Source organism: Rissa tridactyla, chromosome 1 (assembly GCF_028500815.1).
Source record: "Rissa tridactyla isolate bRisTri1 chromosome 1, bRisTri1.patW.cur.20221130, whole genome shotgun sequence".
NCBI classification, from domain to species: domain Eukaryota; kingdom Metazoa; phylum Chordata; class Aves; order Charadriiformes; family Laridae; genus Rissa; species Rissa tridactyla.
Genome location: NC_071466.1, coordinates 209673284 through 209700371, shown reverse-complemented (window position 1 = coordinate 209700371; position 27088 = coordinate 209673284).

Sequence of the window (27088 nt, the reverse complement as noted above, 5' to 3'; positions counted from 1 at the left end):
AATTCACCATCACCTTCCCTGTTCCCACAAACGCTCACCATAGTGCTTTATCCTTTATAAATGAGCAGTCTCTACCCAGTTCTTAACCTAACAAGGTGTTAATAACTAATAATGAAAAAAATATTATTAAAGGATTATAAATATTCAGATAAATAGTTATTGATTTTAATTATTGATTAAGAAATGGACATGGCCAAAAGTTACTGGCCTGCATAAGTCAGGACTTTGAATACTATTCTGTTTTCTTTCTTGCATAATTTTTTCAGTACTTCACCCTTCAACATCTAGCAAAATTATTCTCAAGAGAAAAAGTAAATTTGAGATTATTATTTTGCACATGAACCAAGATTATGTTGATTGCATTTAGTCATCTTTGAGTATAGCTTCTCTTTAGGTGTAAACAGCTGATGGCTTTGGTGTGGATTTGACACAATTACTATAAGGGGTTCAATCTACAGATCTTATACTTCTCTATTGCCTTATACATGTTGATATTCTATTTATCATTCAGTGGTTTCTTTCGGTATCTTTTTTAATTTGCTTCATATAGTAGGTGTGTATTCTTAAGAGTGTTATCTTCATATTGTGTGGACTCTTTGAAAACCTCATATGTCCACAGTTGCAAAGATATTACCTATCAAAAATCTACTTTTCACAATAATTGCAGAGAAGGAAACTGATAAAGAAAATACAGTAATGTTAGTTATGTAGAAATGACATTCATTGCATAGATTTCATCAGTGAAGAATATCACTAACTGCAATTCCAAATGAAAAAATAATGATAATTGTCCATAGAAAGAGGTGTTATAACTAGTGCATGTATAAGCTTATACTTTACAACCTAAGATTCTTCTAGTTCATTCTAGTGCAATACAGAAAATATGTCACTACTACTGCCTTGAGCCTAGTTCACCTGGAAGAGGGATATGCAATCAGTTTAAAGATCTCAAACTTATTGCTTGTCACCAGCATAGCTCCATGTACTTGAAGTTTTAATGGTGTATATATATAATAGAAAGAGATTATGTTTCTATGACATAAAAAATTGGGAAGCTGCATCCAACAATGTGTCCAAAATGTTAACATTTTGTAGGCACTGAAATACAAAGAAATTCTAGACTTCAGGGCGCCTGGTCAATCCTCATTCTTCTCCCTGCTGCGAAGGCTGCAGGAGTTCAGATTTGAAGTCTCTGGTTCCATGTTTATTTCTTCACAAGCTCTACCATCTTCCATTATCACAAAATGACAAAAAATGTGATGTATTTTGCAGAGAAATTATAAATAGTCTGGTGCCCGCAAATATGTGAAGATTATTAATTTTTAACTTAATTTTACCTTCCAGAGAAAGACAGAAAATCTGTAACATCTTCTGATTGGTTGAGCTGGCCTGAATTCAGATTAAGTCCACTGAAATCAGTGACGTTTCTGTGAATTCTCCATTTAGAAAGTCTTCAGGGAAGTTCCTCACAGAAATCAGCAGAGATACACCATTTTGTGTCAGCTGAAGATGTAGTGTAATGTCTGCTTGTGCAACAGGACAGTTAAAAAACTGGTTGCACATATATATGTAATATAGAGAGATATCCATTTAATGTTAGGCACTCAGCGGCACATTCCTATTATTGCTGGAATAACAAAAGCCACAGTGGGGAATTCTGTCTAAATAAATAGCCTGTTGTTGAATACAAGCCAGTTAGCAGATTGACTACAAAGATGCCATCAATTTGAATCAAGAGGATGATTTTACAAGTTGCAAATGTCTTCTGACTTTTTTCTGACTCATTAAAGCTTTTATGAATCTTGCCAGATGTTTCAGGCCTCAGGGAAAGTCAAATGTACATGGAAAGATGACAAAAGAAAAATGGTTAGATAGAAGTACTGAGAATCATGCTGCATTTTTGGTTTTAATGTAACATGCCTGCTCTGGAATTGGCCTTTTCTTTCTTTGGGGACATAGTTTCTTATAGCACTTTCATTCTTTTATAAAGTAGAGCCCTGTATTTTCTGACATTCAAAAAAACTTCTGGTTAGCTGTAACGCTACATACTTTTGAGTTGGCATTTTAGCTCCAAATTATAGGCCTTCTTACACACTCCATGGGTCTGTTTTGACCACTGTTGAACTGGAAGCATAATAAACACAGACTGGAAATTCGGTAATCTTGATTTTTTTCCCATGTGTCCCACAAAATATATTAAGCATTATCCCTTAAAAAAGTGATCTAAACATCCTTTATCACAGAAAATCCTTTATCCTTATCCTTATTGCTGAAAATCCTTTGAAATGTATATAGTTGCTATGTTCACTAGGTATTTCTACAGCAGCACTACAGTAGCAAACGTACGCAATGCAATAGTCAGCTTTTCCAGTACATTTAATTCTGCCACTGCCATAAAGCATAAAACATTCCTACTGAGCTTGAAGTGCAAAATCAGTTGGCAGTTCTGGGCCTGTGTTAGGAATAGTGGTCTCCTGAATTTTGTGGACAGGCTGTATTTGCAAATCAATTAATCCTAGCAATGCTGCCACGATAGAGGGGCATACCCCAGGCTCACAGAAATGCGGGTGGTAATGCAGCCTCAAATAACACAGGGAAAGTGTTTGGTGCCAAGGAGATACGGGCTCATGCTAAGGCTGTGGCAATGAATCTCCCTTCCTACAGTGCAAGAGCAGGGAGCCAAAATACTCTGGCTCCAGGCTCCAGTAGTATTCAACATTTCCTCTTAAATGATCCATAAAGAGCCAGGAAAATTCTCACCAGCGCAAGCCAAAAAGAATTGGATGAATTAAAGGATAAAGCAAAAGAGGTTCTGCAGTGGTATAGTGGATATTAATGCTTACATGCTAGGGACAGTTTTGCATTTACTACAGTAGCTTGATTACTTTCCATCAGCTAAATCCAGTCAGAATTGTAATAAAAACTTGCAGTCAAAGAAAAGCAGTTTAATATCACACGTCTGTTGCAGCTGACAAAAACCTATGTTAGAGCAGCTCCTTCCAGTGATGAGGAACGGGATTAGACACCAGTAAAAAATACGTCCCTAAAGACCATCTATAAGACCACAGCTCTGTAGCGATGAATGTTTAATTCCAACAAGATATATTACAGTAAATAATTAACACATAACAGTACAAGGTGATAGAAATGTAATAATTACACCGCATTTCTTAGTAGCTTTTTCCCTTATGTGAAAAATTTCTGAAGTCCTACATGGGTCATATTGAATGTACGTGCCAAATATCAAACAACCTTATATCTGCGTTTTTCATAGGAAATTTTGTGTTAGATTTTTGTGGGCTTCCTCCTATATCCTTTTCTAATCAGGTCTTCTGAGGTAATTCTATTTACTAAAAAAGATATTTTAAGTACCCCACCCAATATTATGGACAACACGGGGTAGAAAATAGGGAATTAAAGCAAAATGATGGTCTGCTTCAGTCATCCTAACCAATCGGTACAGAAACAGAAGGCAACTGCTCACATAATTTGATTCACATGTATAGCACTCTTAACAAAAAGAACTAAAAGTATTAGAACTGAATACTGGATAATTAGTCTTAGAACTATTGGAAAATCTTGGCATAATGATATAAGTTGTGATTCGAACTATTTTAAGCAAAACTTTTGATTGTTGAGAAAAAAAATTAAAAGGTCATATGGTAAAAATAGTTACACAGACAGACTGGGAGAGACATAATTATAGTCCCACTATTGTCTGTGTGTGAATACTTTATGGCATTAATTACTGAACATATGTAAATGTATTTTTACGACTACTTTAATTGAGTGCATTAAAACTAAACCCACTATACAACATTTATGTGCTATTTTTGGCCTGAAACCTAATCTAAGGCAGTTTTTAAAAGCTTATATATTTATTTATTTGGGGGGTTAAATATTTGGGTGGAGGTCTTGCAAAGTTTTCAACTTCAGTGCTGCATTTGCAAGTACTCTTTCCCTTTGGACTCAGCCATCGCATCAGCTACTACTTGTCACATTGTATATTAATTTCTTCTCTGGTTTCTCCTCTCACTATGTTCCCTCTCTCTAATACGCCTGGGTGAGATTTTGAGCTGTAATGCTAAATGAAACAGAGTTTCCAGGTCTGGAAGTGCAAAGACTGCAATGGCTTTATGCCCCTTCTGTCCCTTTCTGTTCCAGGGATATTTCCAGAGGAAACAGTAACTCCAGCTTCAATTTAAGCAGCGCTGAGGGCCCGTTTGCACTGTAGCAGTCTCCTTAGGCTTTCCATATTACAGTCATCCCTGCATCACTGGCAGAGCAGTTCTTTTGACAATTTCATCACAGTATCCAGGGTTCCCTTAACCTGCTCTCTTTTTTTTTTCTTTCTTTTTTTTTTTTTTTTTGAGAGGATGGAGATGCTTTCATTCTTCAGCTTCTCCCTCTTTTTCCTAGACTAAAATTATAATTACTTTATGTCAGGGGATATTTTTTACTACACTACTGTATTTTACCTCACATAAAGGGGCCATTGGATATGCTATCGATAAAAAGCAGCAGTAAGGAAACGTCTCACTCCTGTAAAGGTGGATCAGATTTTGAGGCTCTACTTAGATTTGCTTCAGGTTTATTTTGACTTTGGGGTTTTCCAGAGTCAAACAAAACAGAAATTGTGTTAGAAGGATGCCAAGATTAACTCTATTGCTTTAGTAATTTTTATTAAACAGAGCTAGCTTTTTTTTTTTTTAGTTTTACAGATTTATATCATATGGTTTTGGAGCCATTCAAATTCCACCCCCAGCCCACTTGCTCCTTCCAGGCCTGTCCCCCTTATGCCCCGTGAGGTTCCCTCTGCCTAGTGATAACTTGAACTGCTCCCTGTGAGTCAAATATCCAATTGGGATGGAAAATAACAGGGTATCCTCAGCTTTACTGGAGCTAAATTCAACTTCTGATCATAGCAAAGGAATTTCTAAAAGAAGGTCTGGGGAAATCTATGTAGCCTGATAGCTATTCACTTCAATAACTAACTCTCTTGCTTTGCTGATCGCTCATGCAAGCATCTTATCAAGTGCTGTACTCTAATCAAATTGTAAGGGTGCATGTTTAAAGAAGTTGGTAAAGAAGGAATTTGCTGAGGGACACACTCCACTTCAGGAGGCCAAGGAATCATTCTTTTTTTAACAAGGATGAAAGCGAGGAAAACTTTTTAGGCTCAAAACTGTCTGACAACTGCCCTGCACGCTTCCAAAATTACATATGTTGCTGCTGTGGTATAAATAGGTTTCAGTTGCGTATAGTATCAGAAAAAAATGTGTGTGAACTAATTTGGGGAACAAAATGGATTTTCTTCTCTAAAGTTCTATGTATTTTGTTGTTTCATTGTACAACTGTGTGATGTTTGTGTATGCACCTACGCACTATAATATTGCTTATTTTTTTTCTTTTGCTAAATATATTTGCTTGAACACTGAAGGAGCACACTTTGGCGTTTTCCATTTAATGTTTATTGTGATCTGCACTTTCATTTTATTTATCATTCTATGCGTTTGGATAATGCAAAAGAGCATTCCAAATACCTCCAAAATTTCATACCTAGCTCATTGAAAATTAATTTATCATAAAATGTCATCCATGTAGCTGCTGCTACTTTTTATTCTTCTTATGGGAACAGTTTCAAGTCAGAGTCCTTTTGCTCTTCATGCTTAGAAAAATATGGATTCTCTGTCCCAGAGACTACATTTAAATATATATTAAAGACAACTCTATTAATCATTATTTTACATATGAGAAATTGAGCCAGAAGGGAATTAAGACACTTGTCTAACATCACAGAAGGAATAACGATAACTTGCCCTTTGATGAAAGCGTAGTGAAGAAATGGGGAAAGGGACTCTAAAACCAGTCAGAAAAATGAGTTTCTACAGTTTCTAGTTTCTCAAAGACAGTTTGGGTTTTCCACTCTTCCCCCCATTCCTTTTAAAAAACAGATGTGAATTGGCAGAGATAGTTGAGTTACCATGAAGTTCTGTAAGTACTGTGGTCTACAAGAGCCTACCAACAATTTTGGGATTGCAACGCATCATTCTTTTATTCTTCTAGAGTAGCCACTGCCAACAAAGGGTTTCTGTGATGTTTTTTTCTTTTTTTCCTCTTCCACTTGAACTGATTGACAGAAAAAATTCCGGTTTATGAAAAGTTAGTCATCAAAAAGGCATACAAAGCCAAAAATCTAAACAGTACTTTATTTTGAAACAAAGACAATAATATCTAGCATAGTAAGCACTTTTGTATTAGGAACATCTTGTGAAAAATGAGATAGTCTTGAAGAAGTGTTCCTGCAAGCTAGTTTTGGCAATAAGTGTATGTACTTCATCTCATTTGAAGGTTACTTTGGTTTCCGAAATGGAGTTCCTAGATTTATTGCAAAATAATCTGGAACAAATCTATAAATACTATGACAAGGTAATTTTTAACAAAACAAAATGTTACTTTACTATTCATCCATTGCTATGTATGAGGCTTCTGTCTCTCTTTTAAAGCTGTTCTAAGAACAAACATCTTCTAGGCAAATCCTTCTGTTGACTTCTAATTTCCTAATAGCGTACGCTTTAAAGCACTGTTTATGTCCGAATCCAAGGGACTGATTGTCCTCGTAGTTACACTAACATAAAACATACTTTTGAAAGATTCTGTAATTGCCATTGGTAATAATGTTAGATTTTTTTATTCTGGAAAAGATTTTGTTCTTGGAAAATTTTTTTCTTGATCCAAGAAAGACTTTTAAAAAAAAAGTTTTAAAATTCTTAAAACTAGTTGATTTTTCACTTATATATTTCTGTTATACTGTATTTAAATAGATACCACCTTCATAGCCAATGGGTATCATAGAAAAAACAGTGAAGTTTTTTGGTTGACTTTACAGGGGCCCTAGGACCTGAAGATTGCAGAAGGCCCTGCTGGAAATTTTGACCAGATTTTCTTTAGGGATTTTGAACCACAGGTATTATTTAATCTTTACACCCAATATGTATCCTACCATGTTATAAATATCACAGAAGTTTTCTGTGGGATTCCTGTTCCCAGGAAGAGCTAGTGTTCAGTGTCTGACCTGGAATCAGAGGGATTGGTTCTATCATTCCTAAATGTAGGTGCCCATAGTTTTGTCATATGCAAACTAAATTGCCAGCAAACCAATAGCTTGACTTCTTCTTCATCCACCTTCTGAAGCCAGACTATTGCAGATAGCATGTTTAACTAATTTCCTGTCAGTTTGAGTTTAATTGCCTTACCTATCATTTCCTGTGATGCAGTGTTATTTTAACATGTCCACCTAGTTAACAAGGATGATGTGAAACACGTTTTTTTTTAATTTTCACTGGATGTGCTACTGAAAAATAACCGGAACACATACTTTAGCAGGTGTGTTGGTCTTGGCTATTCTTCCAAGCTGGATTTCCTGGTGCCTTTTGCTGTTCCCATATCTCATCTCATCTCATCTCCCATCCTGGATGTGCAGTGTAAGAAAGGGCAAGCCTTTCAGGGAGGAGTACGCCTGTATTGACCTTTAGAAGGCTTAGTAAATGAAAAAGGACATATGAAATTGAACAAGATGGATTTATAGTGTTTCTGGCAGTACAGGTTAAACAAATACTGAACAAACTCAAAACAGAGCTGTCCAAACTGCACAGTTTAACACTTCAGCCCTGTAGAATGACTCATGGGAGACTGGTAGAGGGGTATTTACTTATTCTGGTTTGAACTATGAATCAGGCCAAGCGATACTGAAGATTGAAAGGCTGACTAAGTGTGCTTGTAATGAGCCTCCCTTTGCAAGCCCAGGTCAGGCTCCGTACTCTGACACTGACATTCAGCCTGTCAGAAGTCACCATTTCACATCATTAGTTGTCATTGTTGCCTTCAGCAAAACAGAGGTACAGCAGAAAGAATAGGGACCTCTCCAAATCTCTGCTTTTTCTGAAACAAAATTAAAAAGATATCTCTGTACTTAGCTAGGGCAAGGAGGCTGTATTTAATTCTCCACTTGACTACAGTTCAGACTATGGGTTTGGGTCAAAATAAGTATAATGGAGGGTTTGTGCTCCAGGAAATTGGTATTTTGTGAGTTATCAACCCAAATTCTACTTTTAAAAGCAGATGTACCTCAAAACAAGCTGTTGTCAGAGCATTTCTAACATACTTGGCAACATTAACCTAAATTTGAGCTCGGGCATTTTTCAAGTTTGGATACAACTTCAAATCGTGACTATGAATTTGTTTAAGGTCCTGGGATTTCAGTAGAAACTCCACTGAAAATGTGTGTGCCCTTACATTGCATCTCAGGTTCTAATCTAGAATCATTTAGAAGTTCTTGTGGACCTTTTAGTCCCAGAGAGTGACTATAAAGAGTAAGCAAAATTCAGAATGGTATTTTATAACATCAGAGAGCAAAAGTTTAGACACTGAGGAATCCTTTCACTTATGAACCTTGTAGGGTAATTTTAGGCAGTAGAATATAGCTTCCCAAAAAATTAGTGACAATACTTGGAAGAATGGCGTTATCTTTGAAAAATATTCATAGAACTTTACTGTGCTCAAGAGGAGGCTTTATTATTGTCCCAGAAAGATAAAACAAATGAAATTCCCTAATGTAATAGAAATCTGTAATCTCATATATTCTTACAGATGTGAGCTCTCAGGAATAGAGGAGAAAACAAACAAACTTTAGCTAAATAAATGAGCACATACAATGTACAAGTGCAAACAGACCATTTCCTAATGATGAAAAGCTTCAGGGCATGAAACTCTTGCTTTTATTACTCTAGAGGACAAAGGACAAAAGTGTTTACATATTACTGTGCTGATGCTATCAAACTAATCACATGTGCTCATCCCGTTCTGCCAATGACAAACATATCCTAAGGTCAAAAGAAGAATTTCTTACAGAAGAGTGTTTGGGCTTTCCTTTGTTCTGTTTCATCCTCATGGCAAGTTGTAATTTTATCTCCCATGGTAGGAAGCATCACTGGGTTTTGATAATTTTAATTTCAGTCATTCAAACACACTAAAGTCGGCATATTTCATACGTTCATGTTTGTGAGCCTTGGCTTTAAGCTATAGTTGAATAGCCCTGTGGGAGAGGTGGCACATTAGCAAGTACCAAACCTGAGAGCATCTGAGAGACATCACATCTGAGAGAGACATCCAAGCCACATTTCTACGCCACCTTTTTTCAGAATGGGTTAGGGTAGTAATTTAGTGATGATGCATCCATCTGCACTGTTTAATAATCAGAGACTCCATCAGGGAGAGCAGACAGGGTATTCCAGGTATTCCTTCAGCCCTCTTACTCTCTGCTTAAAATAGAAAAGAAGAGAAATATGCAAATTCTTAATTTCTGGAAAGCCCTGGGTCATTGCCCTGGAAATCTGTGAAAGGACAGTGGCATTGCAATGTTTTCAAAAGTATTTTATTTGGTTTACAGTTTTTCAGATCTTCAAACAAATTTGGTTTGATTTTAGGTAGCGTCAGATTCTTATTTAGTTGCCAACTACCCAGCATCTGGAGTTCTATCATTTACCCTAGGGATACGTTCTGAAATTGCTTTAATGAAGAAGATTAAATGGTTAGGTTAGTGGTGTATTGCTCATTGATTCTCTGTCCACTCTTGGGGTCTTTTTTGCCATGCTATTGCACTATATGCTACAAAGGAGTTATTATTTTCAATGTTTCTTATTTATTAACAGTAAGTGATCTATGCAATACTACGGTCAGCTAATTTTCTATTTTTTCTTCTCTTTTCATGTCAAGTGCATTATAAGAATGATTAAGCTTTTGTATTGTTTTCCTTTGTTTTCAAGAGGACATGAGTTACAGATATTCAGCTACCTAAAAGAAATAAAATATTTCTGGCCTTGCTGGAGAGATTCAGATAGAGTTGTTAAATTTCTTTTTAACATTCTGCTAAAAAGATGGAGTTTCTTGCTGAAACCTCCAGCAAATAAAGTACATAGCAAAGGATAATCAGCAAACCAACAGGCTAAGATTTGTATCCTACTGAAGAATAATGCTTTCGTGGTAACATCTGAGCATTTTGTTGTCAGTCTTCTAGTCCTGCATTCATTTCCAAAGCCTTTTGTTGGCCTTAAAAATTAAATCCAATGAAGAGTTGCACAGTTAGATATAATCCTTTGGACAGAGCCTATCTGTCGAGGTAGTTCAATAATGGATTACTGGATAAGTCTATAATTAAATGCCGGCCTTCAAGAAATTGTCTTTCTTGGTTTTATGCTTCAAGCACTCTGAAACATAAGCCAGCAATGAGTAACACACAAATCTCATAATATACCTGTAATCCTACTGGGGTAACCTTATCTGCTGTTGTATTAAACACAGAATGTTCTCTGCTTGTAGGAGCTTAATATGAAGGTGTATAATAAGTTTTAAATGGCAATAAAGTCCTTTCTCCCAGCTAGTCATGGTTGAACATCTAGAATTATGAATTCTTCAATCTAATGTTTTTGCTGATTTAGCAGTAGTATTCATCTATTGCAGCATTATTGGCTGCATAATAATTTATGAATCCATTGCTGTCTGAATGACATGGGAATGTGCAGTGTATCAGCAGTGGATACTAATGGAATGAAAGCAGCAGGCGGAAGCCAAGCCAATTCTATAATCAGAGCTCTGGCTTTGGACTCAAAATTTGGGTAATATTACCAGTCTTGTTAAAAAATTCCTAGGCAATCTTGACCATATCACTTAATGCGGAGTTTATCTCATCAGGTCTTAGCAGATAAAAATTTGTCTAAACTACTGAATTAGACTCTTTGTATAGTAGGGAGAGAGCAGTATCTCCAGGGCACAAACCACCTTACCTAATTTAGATACCTCATTCAGTCTCCCAGTCAATAGTTTTATTGAGGGTTGCCTCTTGTCCCAGATTTTGTTACCTGAGCAAAATTAAAACTCACCAGCGGCAAAAATAACTTTGAAATTTCACAGCCTGTCAGCAGAGATTCTCAAAATAAATTTGCTGATCTTTTTTTATCTTTTTTTTTTTTTTTTCATCCTGTCAGTGCATCTACAAGGAACATCTGCATCGTGGGGAAGATAAGGACATCATCTCTAGATAGTACTTGGGAGACAGGACCACCTGGTCACACCAGCTGTTGTTCAGCATGTTGAGCTGAGAGCCATAGAATCATAATGGTTGGAAGAGACCTTTAGAATCATCAAATCCAACAGTTAACCTAGCACTGCCAAGTTACTACTAAACCATGTCCCTCAGCACAACATCTACACAACTTTTAAATACCTCCAAGGGTGGCGACTCAACCAGTTCCCTGGGCAGCCTGTTCCAATGCTTGACAACCCTTTTGGTGAAGAAATTTTTCCTAATACCCAACCTAAACTTCCCCTGGTGTAACTTGAGGCCATTTCTATTTCATTTATTCTCCATCTTTCCTTCATTCCATGATCCACAGCCTTATCTCAAGCTGAGAAACGGTAGTCCCAAAGCAGATGGGGGAGGAAAGAGTGTATAGACTTTAACTCACTAGTCATGGGGAAGAGTGTTGCTTCATCTTTTGCAGCTCAGCTCCTCTCAGCTTCTTTCAGCTGCTCCTACAAGTTTGTCAGTGGTGGTAATGAGCAGCAGAGAAAAGCAGTGAGGAGAAGTAGGATGGTGGCTGAAATAAATCACTGAGGTTACACCTATTCTCTACACTTGTTTGCACATTTAATTTCCTTTAATTACAGTTAAGGTGGATATTGGATTGAACATACTAACTCACATTTTATATTATTTCTTTTCAAAATGGTCACTTTAATGTATTTTAATTGACAAAAAACCCCAGCCTTTTACTTTTTTTAGTAACTGCTGCTCAAATACTATGAGGGAACTCAACAACAGGTAAACAGGATGTTTATGTTAGAGATAAAAGTAATGCTGTCTTGCCACGAGGTTAGTTTGAACAAGTTTAGAGAAGGTGAATTATTAGGATTTAGCCTAAACTTTTAATTCTGGAAAAACAAAGAGATTATGATTTGGAACAAAAGTCCCTAAATTCACATGAAATAAAACAATTTGGATTGAAATCACATAAACATTTCATTTTAACTGTGACATTTTTCTTATTTCGTTCAGATCTTTATTTATTTGTGTCTGTAAATTTCAGATACATTTATTATGACACCAATTTTTAACAATATAGAATATATAATCAAGTTAACCAAATTAATTTTCATTATGGAGCTTTTGTCATTTACAGTGACATATTCTTACAAAACATTCTTATCATGATTGAAAAATACTCGTGTATTTTCAAGCAGTTTTAATTAGTTGCCCTAAATGAGGAAAGTCATCCTACAGGCAAGGCTTTGGATGGACATTTTGGAGATTGGTATTCAATTTGAAGACAGCACTAATGGCTCTTCCATGGTCTTCAGGAATATTATTTCATTATTGTGTATTTCAGTTTCTCTTCTTTAAAGTAGGATCTATGTTAATCAGTGGATACTCAAATATGCTGGTTAGATGCCCAAACCAAAGAGTCTGGCAGATTTCAATTTGAAATTTTCAAATTTAGATGGAGTGATGACACTGTTTGCAGATATTTATATAGATAAAGAAATAAATAGTTCAAATAAGTAACATGAAAATGTAGATTTTCACCTTCAGCCAGTACTCCAGTCCAGTCATTAGTGAAATTGTTCCCATCTGTAGGCTGAGCAGTACAATTTTTTGGTGGTCTTAGCTTATTTCTTAATGGACAGATGTCTATATCATTAAAAATTCCCTTCACAATTAGCACTAATTGACACCAGTTGTGGGAAGATTGGAAAATGACTTGGGCTATGAGACCAGCTTTCCTTTAAAGTGTACAGGTGAATTCACTATGACAACAATGAAAAGTAAATATGGGGCACCTGATAAATTTTACTTCCCTATGTACTTGCTGGATTAATGACAGATTTCAGAGTGCAGCACAAACAAATTGAGTATTTTAAAATAAATAAATACCTGAGAAAAACAATTCTTCAGATTTCAGTGAAATATCCGGTTCACTTTCACAGAAGTCATGAATCTCTCCATTCCTCCAGGAGGGAGTTATTTCTTGCTGGTAGATAAGTAATGCAATTTAGCATGTATTTTCCTCCTGAGGAAGAGGAGATTATTTTTTATTATTATTTATTTATTTTTGAGAATTGTTTCTATTATTATGCCATCTTCCATTCTACATGTGAATTTGATGGAAATTGTATGCCTCAAAAATGCAACACTACTCATGTATAAGAGCTGGCTCAGTCTTTTTATTTGATTAACTTTTTATGTCATGGTACTTGGAGGAGATTAAAATAGTTCTATGGTTAGTATTAATAAGAGTCATCCATCTACAGTTTGCTTTTGAAAATGACATGCAGCCACTTTCTTACCTTGATACATTGATACTCTGAGAAGGCAAACAACTTCAAAGAATGTCAAGGAAATAAATCATGTCTATATATAAATATTTATAGCAACAAATGTATCCTCCCAGGCCACTGAAGGACAGCCTTATTATCAAGACAGTTTATGCTGAGAATTATTGGCATTAGACAGCAATTTTTCTGAGAAATATTTGGGCAGGATTAAGTAGATTCATTTTAACTAACACCATATGATGTAAATTAAAACAAAAACTTTTCAAGTAAGTAGTAATAATTGTGGACCTGTCTTTAGACAGTTAACATTTCTACACATTACAGAGAGAGAGCCAATTAGTTATTGAGTTAGGTTGGTAGGTTTTTGTATACATTTTATGCTGATGTAAATAGAAACTGTAAAGTAATTACATATCTTTACTTATTCTGTTTAAAGATATAAACTGTTAGATTAAATAAAATTAAAAAAAAAAAATAAAAAAGAAAGAATGAGCAAACTCGTGGTAAGAGTGATCTGTTTCATTGCTACCATGCCTGCTGACTATATCCTTGGATATTTAAATCATTTAAAATCACTGTTCACTGATTGTTTTCTCAAAGAGGATGTAAAACCCATTAAGTATATGTGTGAATCTGAGAATAAAGAGACAAAATAGTACAAACATCAGGGTTCATTTTTTTTTTTAAATATATTTCTTCTTCTCAGTGTGCATCCACTGGTGCCCTTGGTGAAGAGACCCTCTGGAGTCCTCCAGCAGTGGTGATACAGAGGATACAGCTACACAAGGGTGCTCAGGTGTAGCTGTTACTTTTAAGAAAGGAAGAGAAGTATTTTAGATTACTGTTCGGATTTGTTAAATATGTTAACACTTGACTTACTTATTGAAGTTTTCACCTTACCTTGAAAATAGACTTGTAATCTGTTGTTTGTTTTGAAACAAGAAAAGGCATGTTGCTTTCAGTTTCAGTCCTTTGTATTATAATAGATAAGTTTGCAGAAACAATATAGTATCTACAGTATCCAACCGTAACCTGGATGCTCCTACAAGGATTTCTTTTTGGGCATTGACTTTGGTCATCAAAGCATTAAATAATTGGGGCCTGTCCTAGACGTTACCTCACTTGCTGGTAACAGGGTAAGAGGGGAGATAAGGCTTAGATTGTTACACTTTATGATTTGTCTGAAGTTTGGTCCTCTTTATATTCCAAATTTATCACTCATAGGCATGAACCGTGTTTTGACTAATTGAAAAGTAGTAACAGAATATGGCTAGAATGATAGACTATGGTTTCAGTTGAACAGTGTACTGTGAATGTAAGGAAAAAACTAGTCTGGACTTATACTTGCACAGGATACAAAGTTTTGTTCAATATACTATAAACTGGTTTGGTTTGTTCAAAACGGTGACCATATCTGTAATCAAATGTGATTTGGTGGCATGAAATGAAGTATCAGGCTGATGATACCAAAATTCAAGTAGAGGATGTTTTTTAAAAGTAATTGAAGGAAAAATTCAGGAAATGAAAATCCAAAGAATCATCATGGAAGTTGCTTAGAGAACAGATGCGATCCTTACATTTCTCAAAACAAATACATGTGAATGCATTGAAATGAAGCAAACGGGATAAAAAAGCTAAATTATGTGGGCAAGAATGAGAGGTTACATAGCCCAGTTTAAATAGTAGAAAGTCAGGACAAATGGTGCTAACATAAAGGAACGTGAGGTTTAAAAGGTAAGAGATAAAAGAAGATTAAGAAAAAAGATTGGAGGCATAAAGACAAAGAAATCCTCTTTTAAATTATCCTGACAGATCAGAAGTATCACAGAGCAAGCCAGTGGGTCTGCTGGTCCTCCAGAGTACAGAGAAACCAGTCAAAAAGCACAGGATTGCAGGGAAGATAAATGGTTTCTTTGCATCTGTCTTCACCACAGTGGGTGCTTGATAGACGTCTACATCACAGCTACTCTTTACAGTTAATTTGATATAGAGATATCAAAAAGAGGGGAAGCAAAGCAAGAATTTAACTTGTTAAGGTTCAATTAGGGGGTGCAATACAAAAGGCAGTATTACAGTAATGTACTGTGATTGGCGCCAGTCCTGCTGGTCACTGCCACAGAACAGTTTTCAAGACTCTACTGTCTATTACAATGCTGATTTAGATAACAGTATCTGAACTTTTCACTTTACTTGGGAGAAAGCAAGTGATGTATTGCTCATTATTACAGAGCATCCAAATGCATAGGTGGACACAGTGAAAATGAAGAAGCATCTTCTCTGCCATTGCCTGGCCTACAAGGTTTCTCCTCCCAAAGTCATTCTGTATGCTGTTAGGCATACATAGGAAAATCTAGCCTAGGATACTAATTGTTCTAGGTTTCCTCTCTAGTTAGTGTTGACAGAGAGGCAGAATATGATTCCATTAATTTATCTCCTGAATCGCCTCCTGGAAGTATTTTATTCAGTAATTCCTAGTTTAAATCTTCTTCAGAATCACGGTCAACTGTTTCTTTCGTTTTGATGATATTTTTGATCCTGAGAAATTGTTTCAACCAGCCTAATCATAAGGAAAATAGAAATAAAACGATTCTGGCCCCTGAGAGAAGCCTGAGTTTTGAAAAGCTGAACATTATGGACAACCATCAACATGATTTTTTAGGCTTTCAAAAGTATTTTTCCATGAAATTCTGTAGAAGTTCTACGTTTACAACGTAGAAGGCCAAAGCCTGAAATAAATTAAAGTTTGGTTATAAGGTAAGAAACTAAAAGAATAATGACATTTTCAGCTGCACTGTTCCTTTTATTTAAAAAAAAAAAAAAAAAGACTTTCATAATGCTTCCAAGGACTTCTTAATCTGTTTCTCTCAATGTTGTCTGATGGCTAATCCTATTAAAGACTAGGGAAAATGTAATGAAAAGAGATGTTTTATTTTGAAAGATGATATTCAAAACTGGTAAAAGATGATGTAAATGATCCAAATATTGTAAGATTCATTAGCTTTCAGTAGAAGTACCTATTGAACTTCATCTTCCGTTATCTGTAATGAAACTAATTTTAACAAGTTCTTCAGGCTTCCTTCAAATAATGTCAGGAATGCTGTCACCATTATACAGACAAACAGCAAATTCTTTACAATTTAATTAAACTTAATTACCTATAAGTATGTGCTAATTTTTCACTTGGTGACACAAAAAAATGTTGAGTTTAATTAAATCATAAACAAACCATAAGAACAATACTAAACCATAATAACAAATGTATAAATTTCCCAAATCTAGAGAAAACCAGCATTTGGATTAGAGCTGCTCCTGGTGTCCATCTGTCATTTTCCTCAATTTTTGCCTGTATGTCTATGCCTAGGCAGGCTTCTTTCAGGGTCTTCATACTTTTAGTCATTTTAATTAGCATTCAGCTGTGTCTCTAATCCAAGCTGCCAGCAGTAAGTAGGGACCACACATAGTGGTGAAGGGGTTTTAGGTAACGTCATCATCATTTTTGTGTTTCTTGTGGAATAAGACACCTGCGAACCTTGTGCGTGGACAGAGCTGGGTCAATTTTCTCGATTTGTGAGGCTGAAATGAAACAAGGGTAAAGTCTTAGCATTTCACTTTCTGTCTGCTTACCTTCTTCACGCCTTGGCTTTCCCCAAACCAGAAGTACAGAGGATCAGACCTTGTTCTTTGTAACCCCTTTGAACTCATGCACACCTGCTTGATGCACACAGGAAAAAGTGTTTATCCATTTGAAAGAAGTCAAGGGAACAAATGCAAAGCACTGTCTGGATCTGGCCAAGAAGCAATTGCTTTATTGCTGCAGCATGTGTTGGATCTTTATTTTCTAAATATCCTGCTGGGAGACGTGCAATAAAACCCTTTTTGCAATCGTTTCTCTCTCCATGGCGCTAAGGGTTCCCTGTTCCATCCTGCTCCAAATAACACATGTGAACGCCTCGCCTTTTGTTTTTAAGTTAGGACAGCTCCACAGGGCACATATTAACACACATTAATGAATGGATTATGGGCTTGTCACAGCTTCCGGTGATGAATTTAGAGCCCATTAAAGACTAGGCATTGATTGCACTGGAGACTGTAGCTCTCTGTTTAATCCCTAGCAGGTGGGCACTGGTGCAAGCTTCACCATCTTGCATCAGCAGTGAACCTCGAACCTGACCTCTCCAGAGGGAGAAGGGTAATTCATTTGCTGTGTTTACTTTATCTTCAGCTTCTTTTTAGAGGGAGGCTCCTAACTGTGCTGAATTGTTCTAAGCGAGGAGTGGCAGATGTGTGATGTGGCTCACGTTCTTGAAGGATTCCGTAGCAGTCGCTGTATGCTTGACCTTCAGACAGTTTAAAGTCAAGTCCCCATGGCTAAGAAATGAGTGTATATTACGAGCTCTGTTAAATTAACTGTAGCTTTCTTGGTGGACTTTCACTCCCAGGGCATACATTAAAATTATACTCCTGCACCATTACTTTAATTTCTGTTAGGCAAAAGTACTGTTTAGTTACCACAGTGCTTCTACAAAATAATTCCTAATGAAAAAGGTGAAAGCAGACTAAATCAGGACAAATTTGAAATAAAGACTTTTTTTTCCTAAGGGCTGTGCAAACACAACATAGTGTTTGCATCATAATGCCGTCCCAGGTCTCCCTTGGCTGTCATGCTAGTAATCAAATTTTAAAAACCAACTAACAACCAACCAAACAAAAAATTTCCCAAAAGCAAAAAGGAGGAAGAAACAATTACCTATTTACTGAAGAAACAAGCATACTGCCTGTAGATTGCTGAGGCTTAAGCTTGCAAACCCAATGTTTCATTTCTTGCCAGACGCCTTTCTGAATCACTGTCGGTCTCTGGAATATATTTTTGCCTTGAGTTTTTTAAGGATAGTTCCTCATTTGACCTGGGCAGCTGAAGTGGAGTCTGTGAAGGAAATGCAGTCCATCACTCTCTAGTTACCCTGAAGGATGTGCTGGAAGATGGTGCACTTGCTAGTACACCCCATTTCATAGATTTTTCATAACTTGAATGAGGAATGAACACTTTATTGTTATCCGGCCACTTAATTCACACTTAATTCAACTGGATTAAAGGAAAGTGTGACTAGAAGAATTTTCTCATAAGAGCCAAAATAGATAATACAATTACAAAAAGACAAAGGTGGAAATGATAGATGTGAAGGACTGCAAGAAAAAGTATGCTCAAATTACTTTAATCTTATACTAAGTTCAAATCATAATGCTTTTCTGTCTTTCTCTCTCCTTTATCAAGCTGATTTGCTCTCCTTTCATGACTAGGTGGTTGCCAACGTTTCATTCCTTATACATATCCTATACCTCACTCTACAACTTTTGGAGATAATTTCTCCATGGAAGAGAATTCATCGGAGTGCACCTCTTCTTGCAGAACATTAACTCTCACAGACTCTCTCCTTTGAAGTCTTCTAGGAGGCCCAGAAAGATTTATCCTTTCTTCTGTAAGAGCTTTCAATTTCCTCATAAACCATTATAGAGACTTCCTCATAAACCATTAGAGAGACTTCCTAAGTTTCTTAATTAAAAAAAAAAAAAAAAAAAATCATTGTTTTGCATCCTTAGAGTTGAAGGTCTTGTTTTGTTAGATCAAGCACTATTGTACTTGACTGCTTTATCAATACCTTTGTGATTTAGCAAGGGACAAAACTCTTTTCTTTCCTCCTTCCTTCTTTGGGTATTAGTTTTCATATTAGCACATGGAATATACCTCAGGATGGACTTCATGTTTGCATCTTTATGTACCTTAACAAACAGTGGATACAAAACCCTGAATAGAATACATGTACATAGCTCATTAGCTGGTTCTTGACACAGGTGAGACACAGGTGAGACATGAAGGCATTTAACTCTCCCTCTTGTTATACTGTCAATTATACAACTATTAGTTGGTTTAGGTGATATTGTTATACAGGGTTTCTTAAGCAAAAAAGTTGAACCAAACAAAAATCTAAAGATGTGAGAAGTAAGGACCTCATTATTTGTTTTGATGTAAGTATGAAAAGAAATCAGACTGTAAGACGGAGGCATAATGAAATATTGAAATGTCACCCTAAAATTTAGGTCTTCCTACCCCCTATTTTTTCTCCAACCTTCAATTAAAACAGCTAGTTGTTTTAACTTATACTTTCCTCTTTTCTATAAACCTGTCCTCCCCATTTGTTCTTTTTTGCCTCTATGTTTTCCTGAATGAGATTGCAGCTTGATTGAGATTCACTCCTCCAAATAACATCAGCATTGGAGCTGAAAATAGATGTTGGTACAATATATTCAAGCATCCAACAGACTAATATCCTGCAGGATTTGCAGCTGGCTCTGGGGAAACCAGGTTTAGTATGAATTGCCTTGGCTCCTCTTTAACCCGGGAAGAACTAAACTTGTCCAGCTACTTCAATAGGACTCTTCATGCCATCAGTACAGTATATTTGTTTCCTGTGTGAGGCAGTGTACTGAGGACACCAGAAAGCCCTGTCCACCAGAGTTTTGGATTTTCGGATACTTCACGTGTTTTATGTTACCCATGTCTCCAGCATTCCTCTGCTTCTCAACAGCTGGTCTAAGGTTTGATTTTTGTTGACTTCAGAGATGTTTTATCAGGCCTGCACTGGAGCTTAATCAGAGTTTATCTAAACACTGACCTGGAAGCTGTAAGGCAGAGGAGGAATAAGTTTGCCTTCCGTCTCATTTCCCTTCCTTGCTCTGACACCGACCTTGCTGACTTCATCACTTAAAATTTCATAAGAGCACTTCATGGTCATTTTGTATGTCCAGAGTCATGGTTTTTTTTTTCCTCTCGTGAGCGCTAGTCTGCTGGTAGATTGTATCATTCTTAGCACCTGTCCAAATTTATTAGACTATATAAAAGATTACTCAGTTTGGAGACATTCAAAATGTGCAATTTTAGTTCAGTTGATTAGGTGTGAGATACATGTCACAGTGGACTACCTATGCAAGGTGACTGTCAACCACCGCACCTGCAGGAAGCATTATTTTCTTTGGGTAGAGGTACACAGTGTCAAGAGATTAAGCTCCGCTGCTCCACCTCGTGGGAGGAACTAAGCACATCGCGATGCACTTTTCAGACAGGTGCACCATCTCCGTAGCCTGTTGTAACCCGCTGTAAAGGGATAAAAGCTCCTCGTGCTGTGAAGGCAAAGAAGATTCAAAAAAGGAGAAACAAATAACACAAATTCGGCAATGTTCTCTGAAGACGAGTTTTCATTTCCATACAAGTTTTCCACTTTCGCATTCCTCAAAAAGACAAAATTCCAGAGATTGTTGTAGCTCTCAGAAGTAGGAACAAAACCAGCCCAATCAACTCTACTAGCCCCTAGTTAATGTGTAGTAGCAGAGAGTTGCTGCCTTATAGCCCTTTTAATATTCAGACTCTCTGACCCTACATAATCCTATGTACTAAATCCTCATCCATTCCTTTGGAATCTATTAAAACTGCATTTACTAAAAGCAATCGCAGCTAAGTGATTTACATGTCATTAGCGGGGACAATGGACTACCTTTGTTACATTGTTTCCCTCCCATTTATTTCTTAATCTTTATGTCCCTTTGATCACAGAGTAGATGTCTGTTCCTTGGGGTGTGGGGTTTTGTGTGATTGATTGTTAATGACAGATCACCAGGCACTCTTTTGTGATGATTTTATCAATGAAATTGTCAGTAAAATCCCCGTTTCACCAGCATCAGTCTGCACAGCCCATTAATGACTATTTTTCCTTCAAAGTCCAGCCAAACAGGAGCATATCAGTAAGTCACAGAGTTTCCCTTATAATTCTGTTGGTTAACAAGTATGAAATAATTTTGGGGTTTGATTATTTCAATAAGAAAGAAATTTCAGCTAATATAAAATCAAAATGAATTCTTAGCATGACATTAAACACAACAGTTAATAATAAAAAAAAATATCCTTACTATTCTAAGAAAGGCACAAAGTCTTTACACAGACAAGCACACACACATTTTCATTTTCGGCTTCCTCTGTTCCTTTTTTATGTACTATTTATATCTTCATAAAGATATACCTATGAATTTATTCAGTTTAATGATAGTTTTAAAAGAAAATTGTGCAAAATCTTCAGGGTTGTCTTCGATGTGATCTGGTGAAACCATGGAAGATTAAGAGAAAATTTAGTCTGCTTTCTATATTCACCAATCATTCAGAAGGCAGTCCTGATTCCAGCAAATATAGTATGTAAGCAACTCTTTTCCCTTGAGGACTGGTAGTGTAGGGCCCTCAAAATGTATTATTGAGAGGGGAAATCAGCTGAACAGCCTCTATTACCTTAGTCTGGGAGGAATTCCATGAAAGTCAAACATGAATATTTTACTGGGGAAGGGAATGCCAATTTGATTTGCTGTAATTTATTTATGAGTTAAATTTCCAAAGCTTTTTAAGATATGTGTAGGCTTTTTGGGTCACACTCTGCTTTCATTACACCAATGCACAGAATAACTGCATTGTCTTCAGTGAGATCATGACATATGTACATAGCTATGAATAAAATGAATATCATTAACAGGTTTGGGTCTACATTCCTTCACTTTTCTTTCTCACACAAGCTGAAAGGACATGGTCCATTCAGGTGTTAGATGCCTTAAAGAAATCTAACGTATAGGGTCTAAATGTTCCTCCAAGTAATCCATAAGGGAATAAAGGCCTCACAGAATTTGCATTTGGCTGTAATCTGCAATTATCTCTGTCTTGCCTTCCAACCAAATAAATGCAAGGTGTGCTTTCACTAATTAGGTATAACAAGGTTTGACAATGATTAGGAGTTTTTCTGCAGTCCAAAAAATCTGCCATCATTGTCTGACTCGTAGAGGAGCATAGGGTGAAATCCATGATAGCCTATGGCACATAGGAAGAAAGGCTTGGAAATACTAATTGCAATGCCATTTGCAGTAGAAATAAAGGTAAAATTTGAACACAAGGCTGAAGAACACCTGACGAAAAAGAGCCCTAAATCCATCAAAGAGGCACTTTAGATCAGAAAAATAGAAATACTGCAAGTTTCTTACCTATTTTGTGGTCCTTGATTTAGAAGTGAGTTTATAAGGAAGAGGAATTGTCAGATTCTTAGATGTTAGTGAATGATTTATTAGGTGTCCAAAAGCAAACCTGTGAGCCACAAGATATAAAGAAAACAGGCCTCAAATGGTCAGTCCAGATTTCCTGCTAAGGTAAAGACTGTTATATTCATTAGGGAATCTAACAAAGAAAAACATTATAAATATCAAAAACGCGTCTGATCTTAAAGCTGTAACTAGGAGTTTAAGAAATTTCAAGGTGGGTGATTTGTTTAACATTTGCATTACCTGCATGACATTGTGTAATCTCAGTGTCACACTCTTGAATGACAACTCTGAAGATCAAACTGACCACTTCACCTCACGCTGGCTTTCCCATCCATTGCTAATTACGATGTTTGCCTTTGTGGGACTTTTATGTGCTTGGCATTCAAATGCCTTTTCCACTTGTGGCCTCAGCTGGTGTGATCCTGCTTCAGCAAGAAGGCATGAAGCAGGGCTGTTTTTGTTTCCATGTTTCTCTTGCTATGCTTTCACCTGCCTGCCAGAGGTTGACAGAATTTTGTCAGAAACACCAGAAGAATTCCCACTAGGTCAGTGGACAAACATTCAAGCTCAGTAATATCCCTTACCTACCCCATGTTATGAGGTTATTGGATAATGTCTGGAAAGTGCTCCAAAATCCTTGCATGACAAGCAGCATGAATGTGAAAAATGGTACTAAAAGTACATCTAGAATTTTAAATAAGTGTGTGCATAGTGGGTGTATGCGCATTTGTGTGCATGTTTGAGCATATATACATATGCAGTCCCATATACATACACAAAGCACTTTAAAAATTAGGAAACACTGTATTTAGGAATCTGTAGCTGCTGCATATCAGCACCATCCAGGGGACTTCTTGATATCACTCCAGAGCTACATATGAGACTCATTTTTCCAGTATTCAGGATTGTGCTTCCCGAGAAAGTAACTCCAGAGCTTCTGCATGGAAGACAGTGGTCTTCACCACATCAGCCACGAAAACTGAAAAAAAAAAAAGCTTTTATAATAAGTTGAAATATTCACTTCAGAAAGAAATGGTCATATCCCTACAATTACATATTCTAGTCTAGAATGCTCCAACAAAAATCCTTCCTTTTAATTGCTTTCATTGCTTTCATGTTATACCTCTCAGTTGCCTAACGATGAACTGATTATGTATCTGCATAGAAGATATGTATTTATGTATCCATGTAGTACTAACGCAGCTGTATAACCATGACCTTCGGAACATATAGTCGGCTATTCTCTTTTTTTTTTTTCGCTTTGTTTTCTCTTGTAGACCTCAAGTGGTTTGGATTTTCCCTGGATGTTTTCTACATTTCAGTATCTGTGCCCACATCCAGTCCTATTTGTAGAGATTGACCTGCTGATTTTCTAAGGATTCATATTTTAAAAAAAAGCTTCAGTATTTAGGTGCATGATATGAGTAGGAGATGGCAGGTTTTTGGACTAATACTGAACCGATATTGTCATAGTTTTTTTTCACTGCTGAAGAGTTTTCTTAAAGTTTTCTTCATTAGAAAAACTATTTGCAATTTGTTTTCAGTCAGCAAAGATTGTGGAGCACATTGCACAGCCTTACAATGTTTTTTTGTCCTCCTCTCAGAGTCAGTGGTATTCAGTAACAGATGTTGCTGTGTTCCTTTTGTATCAACTTTGGAAAGTACTCCTGCCTCCTTTGGGATGAAAAGCACTTTAAAAATGTAAGCTCATTGTTATTTCTTTATGAGTATTTTTGACAGTTCACTGCTGTTACCCATGGAACTTTGCCCTGGTAATAAAGCTGTTAATAATACACTATCAGTCACCCTTAAGAAAGTAATACAGTATTTATTGGGATAGCATCAATGTTTATCATTCTTGGTTCAGTGACTTGGGTTTCTGAAGGAGAAACAAGGCTGCTAATGAAAAGATGGAGCTGACTCTGCAGAGGGCTGGGTACAAACTTTTGGGTTGACGTTAGTGGAAATACAGAATTTTCTACATTTTAGGTGTGATATTCAATGTGCTGTAGTTCAGGGCTTGTTGTATATGCAACTCTTAAGCCTGTGAAAACATGACATGATTCCTTCAGTAAACAATGATGGGGTGAGGTGGGAAAAAGAACCCACCTGAACATTTATTGCTAATTGTATGTTAATGTTGAAGTTTTCAGCCCTTAATCCCAAATCTCTGTGCTTTGGTGTTTTGTCAGGTATTTAAAGAGCTGAAGAACAGAGCATCAGATTGCCCTGGAAACTATAGTCCTATATTTTCAGCAATCTATTCTTAAAAATTATAATGAAAGTTTTTCTCCTGTTTTGCTGATCAAATAATGTGTGTGCTTGTTCACCCAGACTGCAGCACAGTATCATGGAATAGCAAAGTTGTAAATGAAATAATTATTATCAAACTGCATTTTTCTGCCTGCTCAAACTATACAGAATCTTTTAAATGCTTTTATCAATTTTTTTTATGCGTTTTCCATTTTATCATTACAGTGTTATCACTCTGAATATAATATAGGTGGGATATCAGTGTCCCAGATGTTTTAAAAACACACGGATGCAAAGGCAGCCATACAACCACATGGTGCCTGGCCTAAAGAATGTATCGTCTGAAACAAAAAAAAAACAGAAGACAGGAGGAAAAACTTTAAGAATGACATGTTTTAATAAGCATGGAAGTCAGTGTTTTAAATTTGAAAAGGGAAAAATTACATAGTCTTGACTATCTTTATAAGTAACATAAGAAGCAGCATGGGAGGAAGTAAGAAATTGCTTGTCTGAAAATGTAACACATAGACAGAAGATTAAAGTACCATGAGCCAGTCCAAGTCTGTTGCCAAATTCTTGATACTGAATGAGATCATCTTCTGTCCTCATTTCAATTATTTCTCCATAAACCATGCACACACACTCTTGTGCTTTTCCTTCTAAATAGGCAATAATGCAGAAATATTTACATTTTTATTGGTGTACAAATTTTCTTTATACCCTACACAATTTACTTCTTTCACTAGGAAAGCTTTTTCCGACACTGACTACGGTATAGTCCAGTTGATTTCAGCCTTTTATTCTTGGGCTTTTGGGGAATGGACACCTCAGGGATTCATGAAAGAAATTTTGCATTCCAAACTGGAAATCGAAAATGGGACTATAAACTGGAAAAGGTTAAAAATTACTGATACGAAGAAATCACATTCTTCTTTTGGAGAAGTGTAATTAAGAATAAGTTCTAGCTGTGATCCCTGTAGACTATACAGTTTTGTTGCATTAAAGTCCAGTCTGCCATGCCCAGCTAAGTGAATATCATTGTATGGAAGTTACAGAAATGAGTATAACAGACCAAAGTAACATCAAGAACCCTGTTCTCCCATTCTTTGTTTTAATATTGTTCCACATAATCTCTGTTGCCAAACGCTTGCAATTATGTAATTAAATTCCTTCAGAAGCATCTAACCAACAGAAAGAGCCAGTCTGCCTGAATACACATCTTCATCATTATTCAGTCATTACTAGATGTCAGTATAGAAAACTAAATAAATTGTACTGTGAGTGAGACTGCAAGGAGGAAGTCTAAACCAGTACGTATTTGTTCTGTTGTCTCATCTCTATCACATATAATTTAGTAATACCTTTGTCATAAACCAATAGAAAGTACCAGTCTTTTTATTTTCTTTTATAAGCCAAGATGGGTCTCTTTGGAAATAGGCTTCCAACAGACCTATTCTTTATTTCGTTTTGAATCAAGTCCATTGCAACTGATGTCACTGCCTATAATGTATCCCTTTAAAATTCTCTTTACCTTCATAATCCAATAGATCTAAAATGTCTTAAGACTGATGTCATAGAAAAATATTTAAACAAAAGTGTGTAAAACTTGCAGTTTCATTTCTATAATCCAAATCTGCTTCCAGCAGCCTGGCTTTACAATTAAAGCAGTTTCAGAATATTAAAAGTTTTCTAGTTAAGACAATGCTGCCTGGAAAGGTTGTCTTTGTTGTTAAAAGATTTTTTGCCAAGTCATTTTAGATTTGAGCGATGGATTGTCACTTGCGTGTAGCACTGTTTAAGAAAAGCACAGATAAAGAATTACAGCAGGGAGTCGTGTATTTAAAACTGCAAATTCAGTCCAAGAGAAACAGGAACAATACGTTATTAAACTTCATCACTTATTTAGCAGTAGTTTCTTCATGTCTGAAATGTAAGAAAGGTAAAGAAAACGGGGAAAAAAAACCCAGCACGTTAAGCTGAACTGAAAGAGATACATTTGTTGTGGATTTGCACTGATATTATCTCACTTCTTTTGCCAGAATGAAAAAAATAATGGCTTTTTATTGTTTAATTCTACTAAGAGCACTATACAAAAAAGAAGGCTTAATATCTCGTTCTGTTTTACCGATGAAGAGAAAACCACAGATTAATTGTGTTAGAAATAAATGGCAGCTGATATTGCTAAAAAAAAAAAACAATCTTTCTTGGCGTTGAAAGATGATTCTGCTAAGAGACTTGCTTGTTCATTTGTTCTGAGATCAGGTACAATGAAGATATGTAATACATCATATCTTCCCAGCCCACTAGAAAATAAAACAAAAGG